The following is a 21,245-nucleotide window of genomic DNA, read 5'->3' as shown; positions in this document are numbered from 1 at the left end:
CAAAATCAAGAATTGGAATTACATAAGTGGATCTTTAGGAAACAAAATATGGGTAAATTAATTTCCTCATTAACTGGCCTGTTATTTTTTCTTAGTTTGTTTATTTTACTTATCAAAAATAGTAGTCTTTCAGTTACTTCCGGAGTATTGGCACATTTTTCAAATAGTTTTACCGCTTTTGTTCATTTCCCCCTTTCTTTGTCAGCTCTGCTTTAATTTTGTTCCTGTATCGCCTTCATAAAACCCTGAGAGGTACTTATGGCAGTGCCGGGAGGTACCGGAGGGCATATGAGGATTAGCAGATGTCTTGGCTACCCCTACATCCATGGCGGGAGGGAATACACTGAACCAGGACACACCCCCATGACTCAGCATTTTGTACTTGACTCAACATGGTCACAAAGTTTAATGAACATGATAGAACCCCTTATAAAGACATCCATGAAGATGGTCAACAGCTTTTGGAAATTGGTCAGGAGGACAAGCAGTCCACACTGATAACCAGCGAAAATATACTGCCTCCTTGTGAGATGCAACATGCAAAGTGAGGAAACACATGGGATAAGGGATAAAACATTCCCAGGGCCCAATAGCACAGGAAGACAAAAGGTAAGAACATAGAGACAAGGGTTGCCATGGATATCCACAGGAGCACTGGCCAATAGGACAACATATCGTCCATCTCTCAGAGTAGCTCAATAGGACCGACCTGTGAAGAGGCCAAGCACGGCACTTTACAACAACCACGTTAAAAATAACATTAAAAGTAGACGTTACTCAGTCTGCCTCCCTGGAAATTGAATCTCCATGACTCATGGTCACGACAGTAGGCAGAGAAGGTGCCATCGAAAGTTGATAGGACAGACATCTTAAGGAACTGTCACCATCTATTAAATAATGTAAACAAACGTGCAATTGGCGGGACTATTCCACCTTCGAGGATTGTAATGCATGCAGAATAATGTATGGGAAAGGCAGCACGGAGAGGTTTCTCTAGTAAGGGGTGAGTTGCATACAGAATAATTCATAGCAAAGTGAATCATCTGCCGTAGGCCTTCGCTCCATCACATGTTTCTGACACAGATAGAATAACAAATAGGATCCATCGGAGCTGGGCTGCCCTTTGAGACACCTGAAATGAGGTACTGAAAAGTGCCTACAGAGACGATGCTCGAAAGTTGAGGACTCTGGAGGGAAGCTCTATTCACATAAATGTATCGCAAGCTGAGGACGGGGAGTCTTTTCTACCGCCTAACATCTCTTCGTCGCATCCGTGTCATTTTAACCATGCGAAATCCAATGGCAGGCAATATCACTTGTTTTTTTTTTTATTGGTTTATTCCTCAATCTCCATTTTGATTTTTTACCTCTTCATTTGAGGGAGGGAAGTGCCCAATTAAACAGTATAAGATTAAAAATAACAAATACAATAAAAATTGCAACAAATGTGCATGAACTGCATACATAGTTTTGGACTAAACGTCATTGGTCGCTGGATGATTGCAAAATCAACGCGGTCTCTCCACGGGGTGGACTCGAGAATATGGTGCTGAATTCAAAAGAGGGGTTCTGTCTGCCGCTGCACGGCTCGAAGGGCAGATTGACCCTCCCAGGGCTGCAGTTACTTTGTTATCCAGACCTGACTCTATATAGAGGCCCCTCCCTTCATAATTGTGATGTGTTTAAATTATAATGCATTGGGCAGCTCCATGCTCTTGATTGAGTAAGTATTTGATGCTAAAATCCCACACCTGATCAGCTGACCTTGCTGGAGCCGTGGTCTACAGGTAGACCAGCAGTGGATATACTCTTTGCCACACTAGAGTGCCTATCACAAGCACCTACTATATCACTATCTCACATGCAAATAATACAGTTCCTTCCTACAATTGTGCTTCCTTAAATTGCATGCTAGCTCAAAAAGCCTCCTCTACATTCCTAAAACCCTGCATGGAGCACTGGCCTTTCCTTAAAGCTTCTGAATGTGGCCTCTCCTTTTCTCCTTACCTCCGCTGCAGGCCTCCTCCCTCTGGGCACAGCCTACTCTGTCACATACATGCTCACTCCAATCACTATTTTTGTATTTCTGCAAATTGCTCACAGCTCGTTTCAAGGATTACAACCTCTCCTTCTTTGAAAGTCATACCTCTGTAATCTGAAAACGCCTACTCTCCTCTGTCTCTTCTGCTAATCCCACCAACCATCTGCATACGTTTACTTACTCCTCCACCGTGAATGATCAAACCCAACTCGTATTAATTTAATCCACCATTTAGAAACTGGAGTTAATCAATGAGTGGACACAGACTATTACAATTACAAACCATAACAAATAACACTGGACTAATCACGAAACCTGGGTTATAGACAAGTGTGCCGCCCAGCGTAAAGCGCTTCAATGCCTCATCAAGCTTAGTAAGCACTATATAAATGAATTACAATACAATGTGGGGTGCCGCCTGTACTCTGGAGGGGCACACACCCACGAGCACTAAGCCGCTGCCTCCATTGGATGAGACAGCCAATGAGAAGTGGGTTCTCCTTTCTGATTTTTCCCACACAATGCAGTTCTTTGGAGGGCACACAGCAGTCATATGCTCCCCTTCATGAATGTTAGAACCCACACTCCCCAGTGAAATATGTACCATGCAGCATTTTATGAAGGTTAGATACTCCCCCAGGTGAAGAATGTACCATTCTGTACTTCAGGGAAGGTCAGACGTCCCCTGTATCATACATAAACCATTGCAGGCATCCGTCCTCTGTTGTGACACTTAGGCCCTTATTATGAGTTCCAGGTAATGCGCAGGGTATATCTGCACGTGAATTACTTCTGCAGCGTGGTAACTGCGATCCAGTACTGTGCAATTACAAGTTAAACCCCATGGAATGAGAAATTACTGTGTTAAGCCAATTTTTCTGGTTAGTAAAGTCACACAGAATTTCCTGGGGGTCACCGTCTACATTTACCACCTCTGTGAGCAGGTGGTATATTTGTGATGGGACCACCAGGTGGGATAAGTGCGAGGGTGGAAGTAGAGTGCGTGAGGGTAGGGAAACTGAAGTTTTCTCTGACAGGGGGAACATTGTATGCTCACCCGTGTCAGACAAAAAATGAGGCGCGGCAGTTTGACTGTTAGTTTACTTTTACGTAATTAAAAGGAGGGGGGGTGGAAGCAATCTTTTATGAGCTCAAATGGGTCACACTACATTAGACAGGAAAAAAGTAAGCAAAATCAAACACACTATGAACATTAAATCACCGAAGAATATGCCAAATATGTACTTAATAAGATATGCTTGCACCAATGGAGGTGGGGAGACTTGCAATTCTCAAATCCTGACTCACGGAATCCGTTCCTGAGTGTAAATTCCATCTACGACAGTGGAAAGTATCAGGTGGACAGATTTCACTTTGTTAGTAGCTTAGTGAGACCTAGCTGGTCCCAGGGAAGATGAAAGATAGTTCTCATATAGAAGACTACACAATGTGGGTGTTCGTAAACATTTCCAATGCCCGCCTACATGCAAATGCACATGTAAAGTTGTGTGCATTTTGGGTATAAAAGTATTAAAATGTTAGGTTGGATGGCTAACAATAAGACAATTGGCATTTAATCTCCACCCTATTAAGAAAAGGTTGCTTCGCTGCTGGTAAAGTCCAACTACAGGTCCGCCAATGGGGTCGCTCCTCCGTGGTGTTGCTGATGCTGCCACTGGTCACACTGACCACTCAATTTAAGCAAGTTAGTGTGCCACCCCCGTGCAAGAGTGATGTTGACCATGGTGGTCTTGCATGGCACCACACAAAAGCATGCCTTGTTTACTGCAAGAAAACTTCCAGCATGTCAGGAACACTTCTAATGTTGGCACTGGACATATCACCCCAGTTGATGGTATATTTCAGGTGCCAACATTAAAGCACGAGAATTCTACTATCCTACACAGGCATGTGGAATAGCCGCTCGCAGTTTACCTGAACCTGGATCACATTGCCTTGGCGGCAGCCGCCTAGGTGGGCAAACCCCACTCCCTTCCTTGAATGGGCTGGCCCTGTATCGCGAGCATCATTTGGTGACATCTGCCCCGCTGTGGGCTAGGTGGTGTGTCTGGACCTCAAAACGAGCCCTTGAAAATGTATTAGAAAAAGAGACATTTTGAGACCATAGGAGAGATTGCACACTATTAGGGCTGCCCTTGTTTAATATAGACTTAGTCTTTGAATAGCAAGCTTAGTTGCACACCTGGAAGAGCTGGTTAACTCACATAGGACCTAATTTAAAGGTTAATAGATTGAGTTAAGGTTGTCAAGGAATTGGGCGGGTGGACCGAGTTTGGCAGACAGGGTTCTCCGTTGCGAGACAAATCAGTGCACTCATACCTGCAGACAAATCCCACCAAGATTATAAAACATTCACCATTCTGCCCCGTCACTTGAGTTAGCTGTGAGTATGTGCAGAATAGCGTGCTAGCTTTGAGTTAATCCTTTCCGCTGACGATCCTATTACGGATTCGGCTACAGGATCTAACGGGCCCATAAGCCCTGCCGGGAACATTTTTTTGCTGTGGTGGAGGGATTATCTACTAAAAATATTTTCAATCCTCATTCTGGCCCAGTTACTTTTTTAATAATCAGAGAAACCCATCAAAAGCTGAATAAAAACAAGGGTTGGCGGAACACTGTATACGCTTTTACAACCGCTGCAACCGAGGGAAAAGGAACTGCTGTTATTTTCGGGCCAAAAATTGCGATTTGCTTTCCATTTGGCCATCTGTCAGCACGGCATTTGCACATCAGTGTATGTTCTTACCACGGGGGATTAAATTGTGGCAGAAAAGCAGATCAAGAGAATGTGAGGTTTCCGGGAAAAGGATACATTTCACACTTTAGCTTTGTGAGCGGTGCTATGACCTCCAAGCTTGAATCTCCGCCTCTTAAAAGGCAACTCTCAGAAAGGAAGAGGAAGGACAGTAGGCTGGGGGATTGTGGGGAATCAGATTTTATGATGCCTGACTGCAAAGGCCCATCCATCCCTGGAGTTGTTACTTGAGCTGGTGCTGACAATTAAGTGCAGGTGCCCGAGCAAAATTAAGCACTGAGCACAGTCTCAGGTCTTGCTCAAGTCATGAACATCACACTTCACCTGATCATCACTCTTTACCCTCCTGTGCACACCAGATGCATGCTCTTCCAGTAGTGTTTGTCCTTTCACACGTCAAAGGCTTTGGCAGTAGGCTTTACAGGACCACATATTAGTCTACAAACCCCATTGGGCTTAGTAACTCCTGTTCCAGCTCTCTCGTTCTGCGCAGTCCTACCTTTATTAGGTTATCCAGCTTATTCCAAAACTCTGTAAGCTCAACAACATCTGGCGCATTGCCATTGTAGAGTTCAACAACATCCGCGTTTGTTCCCAATGTCATTCCAATTCATAGACGCATTTCTCATGACCCATTTCCCCTTCCTGGGTGACTAAACATGCCTGTAAAGGTACTTCCTGGGTTAATGTGCAGGGCTAAAGAGCTACTTCCTGGGTGACTAAACATGGCTGAAGAGGAACTTCCTGAGTGAATGTGCAAGGCTAAAGAGTTACTTCCTGGGTGACTAAACATGGCTGAAGAGGAACTTCCTGAGTGAATGTGCAAGGCTAAAGAGCTACTTCTTGGATGACTAAACATGGCTGAAGAGGAACTTCCTAGGTGACTGTGCAAGGCTGAAGAGATATTTCCTAGATGACTACACATGGCTGAAGAGGAACTTCCTGGTTGACTGGGCAAGACTATTATCTGATGCCCAAACCATTTGTGTACCTTTGGGGGCCTGGAACAGTCTGAATGATCACACTTGTAGGAGTGTGATGGTTAGTAGTAGAGGTTTACTAGCACTGGCAGTGCTAGTAAGGGCAAGGGGTTGCACAAGCCGCAGTAGCCTCCTGGCGAGACCCCTAGCACTTATTTCTTTTGCAAATCAATCACTGACTGTACTAGATCGCCCAAGACCAGTGAGGGGCATTGAACGAGAAACCCCAAGAGGGTCTGATTCACAATTGGTTGTTGTCCTTTGCTTCTTGTGTGAGTTGTGTGTATTACGGTGTGGTGTTTGTGGGTACTGGAGTAGCCTAGGAGACTGTGCTGCTGCACACCTCGGCTGCAGGATACATTTCCAAGCAACCCGACTCCGAGAAGATGCGTCCCAGCTGCTCCTGACCTACTAACACCCCTGCAGTGTGCACTCTCGTGTTTGAAGCTCATTCCCGACACCAATAAAGGAATATAAGAGTGAGTGAGACTCCACTGCAGCACAGGAGTGCAGCGTGAGATTGGCTGATTCATAATCAAGGCTTCCTGTTTTCCGTTTTAAAGTATTTTTACAGATAAATATTGACTGTATTTATCCACTTTTAAAAATAAATGCGGACAGAAAACAAATTGTTTTCTGTCCGCATTTATTTTTAAAAGTGGATAAATACAGAAAATTGTGTTTCTTTGAAGTGACTCTCACTGCTGTCTTTCATGAATTATAGGCCTCCAGCTGAGCAGATGGACAGCATGGGAAATTAAAAAACAGGATGAAATTTCTTTAAATAATGGCATATGCCAACATACATTTATGGTAAAATGCTAGTATTTACCACTGTATGTATCATTATGTAATATTTGGCAGCTTAAATAGCTAAAACACGACAGACATCAAAGTATGAGTGCTTGTCGATCAGTGAAATAGATATCGAAATGTACAGTCTAACAACTTTGTTTATACGCACAACACAAAATAAATATGGATAAATACAGATAAAATGGCCAAAAAATAAATATGGATAAACACAGACAAAAATGGCCAAAAAATAAATACCATGCAACCAGGAGGTCTATTCATAATCCAACACAGTACGAGCTCAGTCACATGGGAATGAGTGCCATTCCAGTGGAGCAGATGGGGCCGGTGCGGTGGGAATAAGCGAGATCCGCTGCAGCACATGGGCTGGACAAGCAGCGTTGAGCGAGCTGTTCGGGGGTTTAATGACTCTACGTGATGTGCAAATGAGTGAGATCTTGCAGTAATATATGAGGTCAGGGATGTGGGAATAAGTGAGACCTCACTGAAGATTATAAGGTCAGTGATGAGAATATGAGTGAGCCCTTACTTCAATTTATGACGTCATGGTTGTGGGAATGAGCGAGAAGTCACTGCAGTTGCATGAGGTCAGTGATGTGAGAAAAGGTGAGGCCTTACGGGAGTTTATGAGGTCAGTGAACTGGGAATGAGTGCGGCCTCGCTAGAGTATTGAGTTCATTTAATCCACCAACAAAGAAACTGGGGTGAATGCATGGAAAGGTTATCTTAAACACACAAGACTGATCTCAGTAGCCAATAATAACCAATAATATTGGACTAACCACGAACCTTGGGTTCTGGAGTAGAGTGCTGCCCGGCATAAAGGCCTTTAACACCTCATCAGGGGTAGTAAGCGCTATACAAATGCAATTACAATATAAAGTCAGTAACTTGAGAATAGGTGAAAATCGGCTCGAGCATATGAATCCAGGGAGAGGATGTGGCGTAACCGACGCCACAGCTGGCAGCTTTGGCACTGGGGAACCAGATTTGAGTTTCTGCACCGCTCAACATGCTGTGATGCTGGGCAAATCACTTAATGTCCCCGTTCCTAAAAAGTTAATGTGTCCTTGTGTAATGTAACTGGTGCTCAAGTAAAGCACTCCAATACCTTTGGGTAAAGTTCGAGCTATAAAAAACCAGCAAAAAAAGAAAAAACAATCGCGTGACACGCCACAAAAATGCCTAAAACTGCCCTGTGAGACAGAAATGCGCTCTGACCTCTGCTTATAAACATCGCCAGTTCCTTACGCTCAGCGCTGTAAATAAGCTCTGTAAAGAACAGAAGACAGAGACCAAGTGGAAACAGTTGTCCTCTGGCTGTCTTTACAGCCCAAGGGCTCTGCCTGGCAGAGGCCGAGGAGAGAAGCTAGGGGGAGCGACCTGTCGAGATGCCATCTGCTGCTGGAGGCTGTCCCAGGCAAAACACACGATATGGCCAGCAGGGTCGGGACCAACAGCCGCCCGGGGCACTCGAGGGATGCGTCACAGCCGCCAGAGGTGGCCTCTGCTCGCTAATGAATTCTAAGTCCTGAAAATCCTATCGCTGGTGAAGCTTAGCTAGGGCCACTGTGCTCCGTCCATCATCTTCTTGTGTTTGCTTTGTTCGCCCTAAATTGGCAGTGGATGCCCAGACGTGGGTCCCTTGCTCATTTTGCCACTGGATTCAAGCTAGCCTGGCTGATGAGGGGTGTTACCCTGAAACCGATCCCAGGGTGCTTGTTTCCGGTCCAGGGAAGACCTGGCTTGGCAGTTTGGGCTGGACTGTTCCCATGAGGCACAGGGTCAGACTGATTTGCATATAGCTGTGTCTGAACTGGGGTGGCGAAGTGAGCTAAAGAACGATGATGGGTTGATCACAGATCTGTGACTGGGGTGGGTGTCTGAAAAGTTTCAGCGCTCGGTCAATCATCTGCTTGTGTTTATCTAGGATCAAATTATGCGGCAGGGTTGACTGAATTATGCAGCAAGGAAAGGCAAATTATGTGACGTAATGCAATGCATTTTCTGATAGTATTGCTTAATTATTCAGTGTTTTTTACACATGGCAAAAATCTCTGGGCAAAGACTAAGCCACTTTAGTATCAGTTTAAGAACCAAATACAGTAGTTAACAAATGAAAGATGACCAATCAATCTTTGCGAAGGGCAATCCACTGCGTGTGAACATGTGCGGCCACATGCTTAGTAACTTTTGAGCCGATTTATTGAAACAGTTTTTTAATTAAAATATGCAGATTATGCAGTGTATGACAGATTAAGTGGCAAATGCAGAAAATCCATATTTAAGCAGAAAATGTTGTGGCCGCAGAATCGCATTAAAATCCCAGTTGCCCTGAGCATAGCTTGAGGAATATGTGACGGTATTCCGCAAGCTGGAATCACGCAGTACCTTCACAGTGCCGTCATTAGAATCAATGCATCTTTAGTACGCGTAGGTTCAGCACGCAAGTCGTTATAACGACTTGCCTGGGGGGGCCATGGCCGGACTGGGAACCAAAACCGGCCCCGGCAAAGTGCTCGGCCGGGCCCCCTGGGGGAGGTTGGAGGTGCGACCGAGGTCTTTGCCGGGGCCGGTTTTTTGGCCTATTTTGTTACAGGGACGATTTTGCAGCTATGCTGCATAAACGACCCTGTAACAGAAACGGCCCCCAGGGGCCCAAAACCGGCCCCCACCCTTGCGGCGCACCGGGGGAGTGCCCGGTGCCCGCAACGGTCAGTCCGGGCCTGGGGGGGGGCGCTGGATTTTGGAACAGGTTCATTTACTATTCCATCTATTCCAACTCCAGTAGGCGCAATAGTAGGGAAGGTATTAGACTTTAAATCTGACACCATTCCGCCAATGCGCCCCCCGTAAGGCAGGTCATTATAACGACTTACGTGCAGAACAAATGCATACTAAAGACGCGTTTGTTCTTTTGCCGGCGCTGTAAAGGCACAGCAGGATTCTGAATTCGGTCTGAAGGATTTTTCCCTAACTTGAGCTGTCTAGCCAGTATGACATGGGTTAGAGACCTCAAAATAAGCAGTTACCTCTATGGACTGTGCTCTGAGGAAGTCTGTTTCTGCGGGTCTGGATTGAAAATTACATGTAGGGCTCCACGCCTTTTGTTTACATCAGGTGGCACAAGCACCTAATCCCAAGTAAAATAGGGCAGGTGCCGCCTTCGGCGCCATCTAGTGGCCGCCTCATCATTAATTAATTTGACAAAATGCAAGGCTCGTTTTTTGGATCTATAAACACATTTAACAGCAGGAGCATTGGGCCCTGTAATATTACAGACCTGGGGACTAACGTGTCTCCTGTCCAGTCCTTGTGACATCCTGCTTACCATAACCCAGAGAGAACCCTAGGCTGCCTGTTTCCCCACTCTTCTTTGTCACCCCACACACATGGTGGTCAGAGCAAACTTTGACCTGCGAGGCCTCTCACAAGAGTGCTGGGTTGAGGTAAACTTATTTTCTAAAATGAAATATAACCATGCCAACTGTGGTGCCTCTGATTTGCCATTGGTTCTAAAAACACTTTACACCCCAAATGTTTGCAATCTGCAGTGAATTGGATGTCATCTGTCCCATGACCCTTTATGAATGCTGGCAACTAGCACCCAGGGGTGGTCGTTCCATCGGGAACTGGGAAGACTCCCTGTTAGACATGGTCCTTTTTAAAGGCGCGCAGAGAGCTCAGTCAGTCAGTCACAGGTGAGGCCCAATCTGACGAGTGAATGACGTTGCACCAGTCCCTTCCTGCCTGTCAATACCACCAAGTCTGCTGGGAAATCCTTCAAGTTAGGCAATCGTGCTGCCCCTCCTAAAGCTCGTCAACGCCTCGTCAGGGGTAGTAAGCGCCAGGGCTTTAAGTGGGATGAAAAAAACTGGTGTGTCTCTGAAAGGGGTGTGGCTTTAAAACAGGTAAACTAAAAATCTGTGCTTAGCATAGGGCGCCACCTACTGGCATTTTGCTGCTTCTGTGATTGAATCCAGATATATAATGCAATAAATAAGATTACCTACAATAAGCCTGGACTATTGGCTTCGTCAACGGTTGTTAGTTGCATAAGCTACGTATGAAACAACTATGTCTTTGTTGCATATAATATTGACAATATTTTCGTACTCAAATGATGAGACTGTAAAAGAACTATAACGATCCCTAGTCCGAGCGCTGGGGACGCGGCTCCACCGGGGCCTGGCTAGGGTTCGGAAGCTTGGACCGGGCCCTGGGAGCAGGCGTGGCTGGCTTCATCCACTACGCTGTCAGAGCGGAGTTTTCGAGCCTCTCTGAAGTTACCTCAAAGGCAGTGAAGGGTGGTACCAATGCAGAGTTAAGATTTGCTTTTCACATCGAGGGTGAGGGCAAAAATTGAGAGGCCGATAGAGACCCGTTTCGGCACCTGCCTTTCAGAACTGCCGGTGCTGAGCACCTGCAAGACCCGATCCACTTAAAGCCCTGGTAAGCGCTATGTAAATGCAATTACAGTTGCAATCTTGCATAAAAATCCTGAAACTGTCCCCAAGACAGCAATGCTCAGTGACGCTATTGAGCAGCTAAGACGAAAGAGTAAAAATGCATCATACCCTTATAAGTAAGGAAGGAAAGACATTCCCTGGGATAGGGAAGATTTGTAATCTGCTGACAGCGAGGAGAGAAGCGTGGAGGATTAATCTGTCAGACAGCAGCCAGTTCCTCAGCTCATCAAAGCGCGCTGGGGGCAGATTCGCTCTGCCCATGTGCCCTCCACAGACTGCTCTGGACAGCAAACAGCAGCGCTGCCATCTTTCTTGAATGTTCAAGAAAAGCCTGGAATGTGCAGAGAGGGTTAGAGCATCTCTGAGCCTATAATGCCCTCGAGAGCTGAGGTCATAATTGGATTTTCTGGTAGCGTGCACACCATTGGTTAAAGTTATACCTAGATGAGTTGGTACTGAACCTGCAGTGAGCAGTGGTTAATTTGTTAAAAAAAGAAGTGCTGGGGCTCTCGTCAGGAGGCAGCTTGCACCGGCCCATTTCTCCTGTACGCGCCGTCTAAAACACAACTAACTACTAACCATGAAAGTGGGGAGACGGTGTGGTGTAGTGGCCAGAGCTGCCAAGTTTGGAGCTGGGGAACCAGGTTCACGTCTCGGCGTCGACTCAACATCCTGTGATTCTGGGCAAATCACTTAATCTCCCTGTGCCGACCATAAATGAATGTGTCCTTAACTGGTGCTCATGACAAGCGCCGGTGTTGGTGTTGATGATTAAGTGCCGGTGCTGAGCAGAGGAAACCACAGGCTCAAATTAAGCACTGGCAGTGAGTCCATGGTTAAACCCTGAGCCCGCATCAATGCCGAAACCTAATTTCCCTCAAAGTATACATCCCGGAAGACATCTCCAAGTTGTAAAACTAACACACAGCAAGTTACTTTCTGTAAGTTTTAATGCTCATTTCTGATGATCTTCTACAAGGAGCTCTGGAGAAACACCAGATTTTTTTTTGTTTTTTCGTTGGGGTACATATGAAGAAACGTGATTTTATGTGGAAGAAAGTGTAAAGAAATTAGGAAAAATACAAAATAATTAGAAAACTGCATTAAAAATGTAAAAAAAAAAAAAAAAATATGCCCTAAATCCCGAAATGTTATGTGGTTTTGGAAGATTGGAGGAAAAGGCACCAATCAGTGGAAGAACTATTGTAGGGTATCTAAAACAGGCCACCAGGAAGACAGGAGCAAACTGTGAGACAGGAGGAAAACCCATCACAGCAGGAGAATTAGTGTGAAAGAAGAATAAGAGGTGATTCTGGGACAGGACGAGATGCTAAAATGGGAACAAATTCTGTGATGGAGACGCTGGGACGAAAGAAGCACTTGGAACACAGGGAGAAATGCCAGGGCCAGGATCCCTTCAATAGCATTAGTATCAGGTTAACTGTCTACTGCACTATGGTTAGGATAATACTCCAAAATCGCACTGAAGTGTACATTTTCAGATTACAAATTTGGAAATGAGTTTTAAGCTCCCCTTCTTGACTCAGTTCCAATTTAACTTCAAAAGCAGGACTTCAATCTCAGGATTAGGAACTGTGGGCCTGATTTAGATCTTGACGAACGGGTTACTCCATCACAATGGTGACGGATATCCCGTCTGCCGAAATATAAATACCATAGGATATAATGGGATTTCCGTCACTGTTGTGACCGAGCATCCCGTCCGCCAAGATCTAAATCAAGCCCTGTGTTATGAATGGACATTGACAACCACAATCCTCTTCCTTTCCCAAACTCTATATAGAATATCTCTAAATTTAGCACCGACCGCAAAAGTTCTACCTTCCTATACTTCCTCTGAAAAACATGGAAGAAAGATTCACCTCTCATCTGCTGTCATGCACTGAAAGATGAAGGAACATAGAGACAATTCTATTTTTGTAATGGAGAATCGCCCATTTCAATATCATGATTTCGTGTCAATTTGTACGGTTGAGATTAAGTGTCTGATCAATTTTTATTCCAATAGGCCACAGCTATCATTTGTTTTAATTGTTGTAGTTGGACTGGATCAAATCAAGCCTCACGCTCGATTGAAACTGAGAGGAAGCAACGGGCATAGCCCTTAAGGGACAAGTGTGGTGAAGTCAGACATGATGTCCAGGGCCGGAGCAAGGATTTTTACAGCTCTAAGAGAAGTGACATATTCATGTTGCTCTCCCTCTAACAACAAGGCCACAAACCTTGATTGTAGAGAGAATTGGGCCGCCATCTGCTGATGGCATTCAGATGGCTTCCCAGGAGTGGCTTCTCCTACAACCAACACCATATCCGACACCTTCCAAATATCACGTCATCTTCAGAAGATGAAATGAAAGCACAGGATACGAAGCCAACCACAGGGATTCACTTACAATATCTAGTCAGCCTTACAACAGGACTCAATTTAAAGAAGCAGGATATTGAATATCGAAGACAGAGTAGGGTGGTATGGAAATATCGAGAACAAAATATTGAAACCGAAATATCGAAAGGTAAGTATATTAACCAGTTAAGTGCTGCGCACGTTCAGCGGACATCGCGTGCACTACCTTGGTAGTGCTGAGCACGTCCGCTGAACGTCGCGGCCCCGCCCGCGCAATAGAACGTTCAGCGCAGCGGAGGGGTTAAGTATATAATTATAGATTTTCTATTCCGATCTCCAACTATATGTACCATGATGTGGATAGGTGGATTTACGAATAGTAAATCAATACCCACCTTCTGATTATTTTGGTTCTTGATATTTTTTGCATGTTTTTAATACCATGGTATTTCCATCATAGTTATTCAGTAGTATAATCAGAGAAGCTGAAAGAGAACATGCATAGTATGTTACAAAGCCCTTATATGTGAACATATACAGCAGCCCTGATGCTGACCGACAAGGTGATTCCTGTGAGAAATCCTTGTCAGTCAGCGGATTCTCCATGTCTCCCACAGCCCAGTGCTCAGCTTGGCTCTTACCGTCCTACAGCGGAGCGGAGGATCCCACATTTGGGAGCAGAGAGAGGGCTTGAAGCAGAGCAGGGTCGGTGCTGTGGTCTTAATTCACCTACCAGGCAGGCAGTCCCTAGAGGATAAAAGAGAAGAGAAAGTTCACACAGTCTGTTTTTTTACTTTATTATTAGTTGAAAAAAGGTTGTTTGTCTTCGTGGATATCAAAATCAACTTATAATATATATATATTTATTTATTTACAGCCGTCACTGTACTTAGCAGCTCACCTTCCCACGGTGTCGGTGCCAGCTGACGGCGACAGCAGCCGTTTTATTATGCAAAAGGTATCCAATGTATATCCTCAAATGAACGAACAGACCAAAGGAGCGGCACACCAGGAGACTGCACAATTACTTTATTGAGCACCAAGGCGATGCGTTTCGGCGTTAGCCTTTTTCGAGTGAATTTTTGTCAGCAACTTCCCTTAGAAATACAGGTGAGAGTTTATCAACATAGTAGACATACTACACTTTCTGACAAAAAGAAATCCTAATGACAGAAAAAGATAATATAACATCTCTACATTTTTTATAATAATCCCTGTGATACCATGAATAATATATTAATGTCCATCTCACAATTGATTCATTTATGTACGGATTTGGGCATGATTATACTGTTCATAGCATCACAATAAAGTTAATTCATAAAGAGCATGTCATACTATTCGTAATGTCTCAATAAAGTTAATTCAAAGCAATGCGTAACGAAAACCCCTTCCTAGTGTGCCGCTCCTTTGGTCTCTTCGTTAATTTGAGGATATAAATCGGATACCTTTTATATATATATAAATACGCGAGTGCGTGATCGTTTTCTTGGAGCAAGGGACGGTTGGAGCTGGAATATATATATATATATATATATATATATATATATATATATATATATATATATATATATATATATACCGATGAGTAGTAACCTAGATAGTCCCTTTAAAGAATTACGAAACAAATTATGACAATTTAGCTGTAACATAAATGTATCTATCTATGTATGTATTTTCATTACCTTTTTTTGAAAAACATGAGTCTAGAGAGACAGAAGCTTTCTCTAGGCCACATCTAGAAGAAAGATTAAGTGGGGCTCAATGCTACTCCTAATTCGTTTAGCTCTGTCTGTATCCCAGAATTTGGACAAGTTATGGTGGAAAGAGGTTAGTTCATCAAGTGTGATTTAAAAATATATGTTCTCTGACCATACGTCAAACTGTCACTATGACAGTATGGCTGTTTGTTGACAAAGAGGCCCTAAGTTCTGCTGTAATATGGATGTCTTTATGTTCCTCAGGCATCATGATATGTAACATTACCTGGTGCTTAATTTCTAAATATATAATTGTCAGCGCCTAAAGGATCACTAAGGATGTAACAGCAGCTTGCACCACCCACTGCCCCTGCCAGTCCTACAAAATGCCAGTACCAGTGATCCGGGCAAACTGCTATTGCTGTTTTTTTAAGTGCATAATGCATTGCTAAACTTGTGTACCCCGCTGCAAATGCACAGACAGCACCACCATGTGGTGAACTGTCATAAAAAAGTGCTGGTGTTATAAAGTAAGTGCTGGTACCAAGCACCGGCAAACACCAGCACAAATTAAGCACTGAGTTACCATTTGTAAAATGATCAAAGATAAAATAAGCTATCATTCTGCTTCTCTATGATCGTTTTCTCAAAAGCTAAACATATCAAGTATGTATGTATGTATGTATACATTTCCACGAACTGTGACTTAGTCCTGCTGAAAGAAGATGGATTGTGAATTGATTGTGATACACTACAGACGAGTACGCACCCAAACACAGGATGGGTTGTCTTGGTCTGTGCTTTCTTGGTACACAGTTTTTGAGGGTGTTCCTTGTCTAACCCTGAGCAAAACCCATGGTCAAGGTGGATGAATCGAGGAGGTAGAACTATGGTCAGGACCACTAGGATTATGTGATTGAGCGGTTGTGGTGTTTTCTTCATAACTTTGTATTTGCCAAATAATACATCATCTGATGTATAATTTGTAGATTTTAACAACAACAAAAATTTAGTTTCTAGCTCAAACAGATCAAAAGTTACTAAAAACCTGGTTGCATGTGTTGCAGTGCAGTGGAATGTTGATGGTTTACCTTTCAGTTGCTTACTGCTGTATCTGGATGTTAAAATGGTACTATTAAGGGTAAATCTTTGTCCAGGCAGTGTTAACATATGTAAAAATTTTAATATAATGCAGTGATAGTGTAAAAAATGGGCCACATTATGTCACATCATTTTCCTTTTCTTGTCATATAATTTAGTTAAGCCTGCCGCATAAGTTGGTCGCCCACTGTTGCATAATTCCAGTGGCCTGACTAAAGTTTAATATTTAGGCACACGTAGTTTAATGATGGCCAAAGCATGGCTCCGTCCAGGTTATCAGCTAGGGTGGGGTTAAGGCGGAACACCGTGGCATCCAGGGTGCAGGCGGGAGAGTGACCATCAGGAAGATGTCACACAAATCCAAAGTCATAACACTGTGGGTGTCATTAGCTGTTTTTCCACAACCCCATTTGCATATGTAAATGTACTTGTGGCAAGGTATGGGGTAGGTGTGTAAATGAAGATTAAAACCACTGTAACACTTTTACTTGTTCTGGGGTATATTTAACCAAAAATGTATGCACTAGCGACATCATTTAACCGGTGGAGGAAATAAAAATTATATGCGTTAACTCATATATCCAAAATACTCAGGAACTCAGCGCTGTAGGCTGAGGTAGACTGTAGCAGGATTCTGTTTCCGCTGCAGGGAACGACCTTGCAGGCGACCACATTTGGAGAAAAAAAAATCCAGGGTCACTTTGCAGCACAGCTATCAATTACTTACCGTATTTTCTGGCGTATAAGGCGACTGGGCATATAAGACGACCCCCTACTTTTCCTTTAAAATATAGGGTTTGGGCTATATTCGCTTGCTCATAAAATGACCCCGGCGTATAAGACGACCCCCGACTTTTGAAAGATTTTCAAGGGTTAAAAAGTCGTCTTATACGCCCGAAAATACGGTACTTGAAAATGTACCACGCCCACTGCCCCAAAAGCTCCGCCCACTCTGTCCAACCGACATAATTAGCATAATTTAACTATGCCTACTTTACATAATGCAGATTATAGGGTCTACTCAATAAAGTGAGCATTGCAGGGATTTGAGACGGGAATTTCAAACTTCAGGCCAAAGAAGCTGAGTTGGAAAAATTCTCCCATTCATCTGCATTGGAGAATTTTTTCCAACTCGGCTACTTTGGCCTAAAGTTTGAAATTCCCATCGCAATTCCCTGCAGTTCTCTCTGAAGTGCAATTGCTGGGACTGTCCCGCCCAAGATAGTGAATTACCAGGAACCGTCTCCAACTTGCCGGGACTGTCCCGGCAAAAACAGGACAGTTACCAGCTATGCAAAGGGGGAACAGCCAGAGCTATTTCCTCCAGGCCCCGCGCAGCAACTATTAAAGTACCTTATATATCACAAAAGCAGACATTACGAGGCAGGAAGCATCAGTCGTCACTATGTGGGGCCATTTACTGGTGTTGCTTTGAAGTGTGCCCCAGAATATTGTTTTTGTTTTGTTCATGTGGCAGAGACACCCCTCACCAGCCCTACAATCATGGTAGTGATCAGGGCTCGAGTCGGGGTACCACGTGGGTGGACGGCGTCCCCCGACTATTTTACCAGGAGCTCGATTACTGGAGCAAATGGAGCCACACATTCACTCTTTGGCCTCTGTGGGGCGAGATCGCAGCTCATTCAGAACGCTGCTCATGCGCTGGCTTCTCTGATGCAATTGCATGTGAGGGGTGAGCGAAGGGAGGCAATGAGTCTGATGGTGCAAGCCACCTTTCGTGACGTCACTTCCTGTCGTGACGTCAGCGTCCCCCCACTTATTTTTTTAGAACTTGTGCCCTGGTAGTGATCCAGGCCTCACAAACACCTCTGACTGGCCTGCTCCCGCCCCTTCTTGTATCTGCGGAGGCCTGTCTTTCAAAGGGTTAATATGGCAAAATGTCCGTCCAAGGGGACATCTTGCAGCAACATATTAGATATTGGCTTCGTGTGACGTCTTGTGAGGCAGCCAGGGTAACTCAAAATGAAGGGGGTCCTTGCAGAATGTGTTGAGAGGGTCCCAGAAACTCCCATATCTTAAATATATATCTATATTTATTTAATGAATTAGGGATCCCCATGAATTGGGGAGCCCTCCTATGCCACGCCCCTTGCGTGAGAAACAAAAATATTGCTTCCTTGTGAAAAGCACAGAAGGGCTGTGGGGCCCCAGAGATGTTCAGTGACGTGCGCCCACCCTAGCCACCCTGAGAGAGAGAGGCCTTCCCGACCAGCTGGCTACCCCTAACGCCCCCCCTCACAAACACACATCGGGATATTAATAGTCAAACCACGAGGAGTCCTGGAAACAATGAGCAGGGGTGACACCACTCGTGCACACCTGCTGACACTAGTGCGTGACCGTCCCCCGTCAGTCCCTGGGGAACCCCGCACCGACCACCTCTCAGGCGGGAACACTATTTTAGGGGCTGCCCGTGACGCTGTGGTCCCTGTGTTCACACCGTCTCTCATCTTCCACGCTACTAAACCGCTGCCCTGGGGCCAGCGGGGCTGGGTCCAGGGGCGTCTCTATCCGTGGTGCAGCGGGTGCAGTGCACCGGGGCCCAGCTCACTTCCTTTTGTAAACAGAAAGCCTAAGGACTGGAGCAGGGTTTAATCTTTGTGGAGTTTGGGGGAGGGGGAAGGTAGGATAAGGATGCACAAGTTACTTACCTTCGGTAACGATATATCTGTAAGAAACAGTAGTTGGTATTAGATTCCTTACCTTAGATTCCTTACCTTAGAATATCCCCAGGTGTCAGACTCGATCCGGAAACTTTTGCGTAGCAGTACCCTTGCACGTCGGTAGGCGTCGTCTGCGGATCCGCGTCCGTCGTCGGCGTCGTGGGCGCCGGAATGATGTCGCCGGAGTACTTAGACGCCGCCCTCGCGCGCTGACGTCAGTTCTTATACACAGCTTTTCCGCGCCAGAAACGCAGAGTCATGATAACAAGCATTTACAATGCAATAGGTCTCGCAGCATTAAAGTTTGAGTTATTGGCATTGTGTATGACAATGCGTTGCATACATTTTTTAGCAAACTTTGAATTGGTGAGCAGTGAGAGTGTGTGCAAAAGTATGCTGTTGCTCACAGCTGTTATTATTCACACAGCTCTGATGATGCACCTCACGCACGGGGCTGACGCAGTTATTATTCACACAGCTCTGATGATGCACCTCAGGTATGGGCTCACAGCTGTTATTATTCACACAGCTCTGATGATGCACCTCACGCACGGGGCTGACGCAGTTATTATTCACACAGCTCTGATGATGCACCTCAGGCACGGGATCACAGCTGTTATTATTCACACAGCTCTGATGATGCACATCACGCACGGGGCTGACGCAGTTATTATTCACACAGCTCTGATGATGCACCTCAGCACGGGGTTGACGCAGTTATTATTCACACAGCTCTGATGATGCACCTCAGCACGGGGCTGACGCAGTTATTATTCACACAGGTCTGATGATGCACCTCAGCACGAGGCTGCCGGCAGTTATTATTCACACAGCTCTGATGATGCACCTCAGGCACGGGGCTCACAGCTGTTATTCACACAGCTCTTATGATGCACCTCAGGCACGGGGCTGACGCAGTTATTATTCACACAGCTCTGATGATGCACCTCAGCACGGGGCTCACAGCTGTTATTATTCACACAGCTCTGATGATGCACCTCAGGCACGGGGCTCAGAGCTGTTATTATTCACACAGCTCTGATGATGCACCTCACGCACGGGCTCACAGCTGTTATTATCCACAGAGCTCTGATGATGCACCTCACGCACGGGGCTGACGCAGTTATTATTCACACAGCTCTGATGATGCACCTTAGGCACGGGCTCACAGCTGTTATTATTGAGACAGCTCTGATGATGCACCTCAGGCACGGGGCTCATAGCTGGTATTATTCACACAGCTCTGATGATGCACTCCACGCACGGGCTCACAGCTGTTATTATCCACAGAGCTCTGATGATGCACCTCACGCACGGGGCTGACGCAGTTATTATTCACACAGCTCTGATGATGCACCTTAGGCACGGGGCTCACAGCTGTTATTATTCACACAGCTCTTATGATACACCTCAGGCACAGGGCTGACGCAGTTATTATTCACACAGCTCTGATGATGCACCTCAGCACGGGGCTCACAGCTGTTATTATTCACACAGATCTGATGATGCACCTCAGGCACGGGGCTCACAGCTGTTATTATTCACACAGCTCTGATGATGCACCTCACGCACGGGCTCACAGCTTTTATTATTAACACAGCTCTGATGATGCACTTCACACACGGGGCTGACGCAGTTATTATTCACACAGCTCTAATGATGCACCTCAGGCACAGGCTCACTGCTGTTATTATTCACACAGCTCTGATGATGCACCTCAGGCACGGGCTCACAGCTGTTATTATTCACACAGCTCTGATGATGCACCTCACGCACGGGCTCACAGCTGTTATTATCCACACAGCTCTGATGATGCACCTCATGCACGGGGCTGACGCAGTTATTATTCACACAGCTCTGATGATGCACCTTAGGCACGGGCTCACAGCTGTTATTATTCACACAGCTCTGATGATGCACCTCAGGCACGGGGCTGACGCAGTTATTATTCACACAGCTCTGATGATGCACCTCAGCACGGGGCTCACAGCTGTTATTATTCACACAGCTCTGATGATGCACCTCAGGCACGGGGCTCAGAGCTGTTATTATTCACACAGCTCTGATGATGCACCTCACGCACGGGCTCACAGCTGTTGTTATCCACACAGCTTTGATGATGCACCTCACGCACGGGGCTGACGCAGTTATTATTCACACAGCTCTGATGATGCACCTTAGGCACGGGCTCACAGCTGTTATTATTGAGACAGCTCTGATGATGCACCTCAGGCACGGGGCTCATAGCTGTTATTATTCACACAGCTCTGATGATGCACCTCACGCACGGGCTCACAGCTGTTATTATCC

General features: G+C 45.4%; 1 protein-coding gene across 7 annotated transcripts in view; it reads right to left on the bottom strand.

The window, feature by feature from the left end:
- The window catches only part of LINGO3 (leucine rich repeat and Ig domain containing 3), a 1,135,152-nt gene that overhangs the window by 22,016 nt on the left and 1,091,891 nt on the right, over nucleotides 1-21,245 (bottom strand). For all 7 annotated transcript variants that reach the window (XM_078669069.1, XM_078669072.1, XM_078669068.1 and 4 more), the window contains one exon: nucleotides 14,092-14,197. The gene's annotated coding sequence lies outside the window, so the exon portion shown is untranslated. The remainder of the gene's footprint in view (nucleotides 1-14,091; nucleotides 14,198-21,245) is intronic.

The sequence above is a fragment of the Lissotriton helveticus genome, chromosome 12, assembly GCF_964261635.1.
Source record: "Lissotriton helveticus chromosome 12, aLisHel1.1, whole genome shotgun sequence".
Taxonomy (NCBI): domain Eukaryota; kingdom Metazoa; phylum Chordata; class Amphibia; order Caudata; family Salamandridae; genus Lissotriton; species Lissotriton helveticus.
Note: the sequence above shows the minus strand (reverse complement) of the source record. Positions and strands in the feature narration are given on the sequence as shown.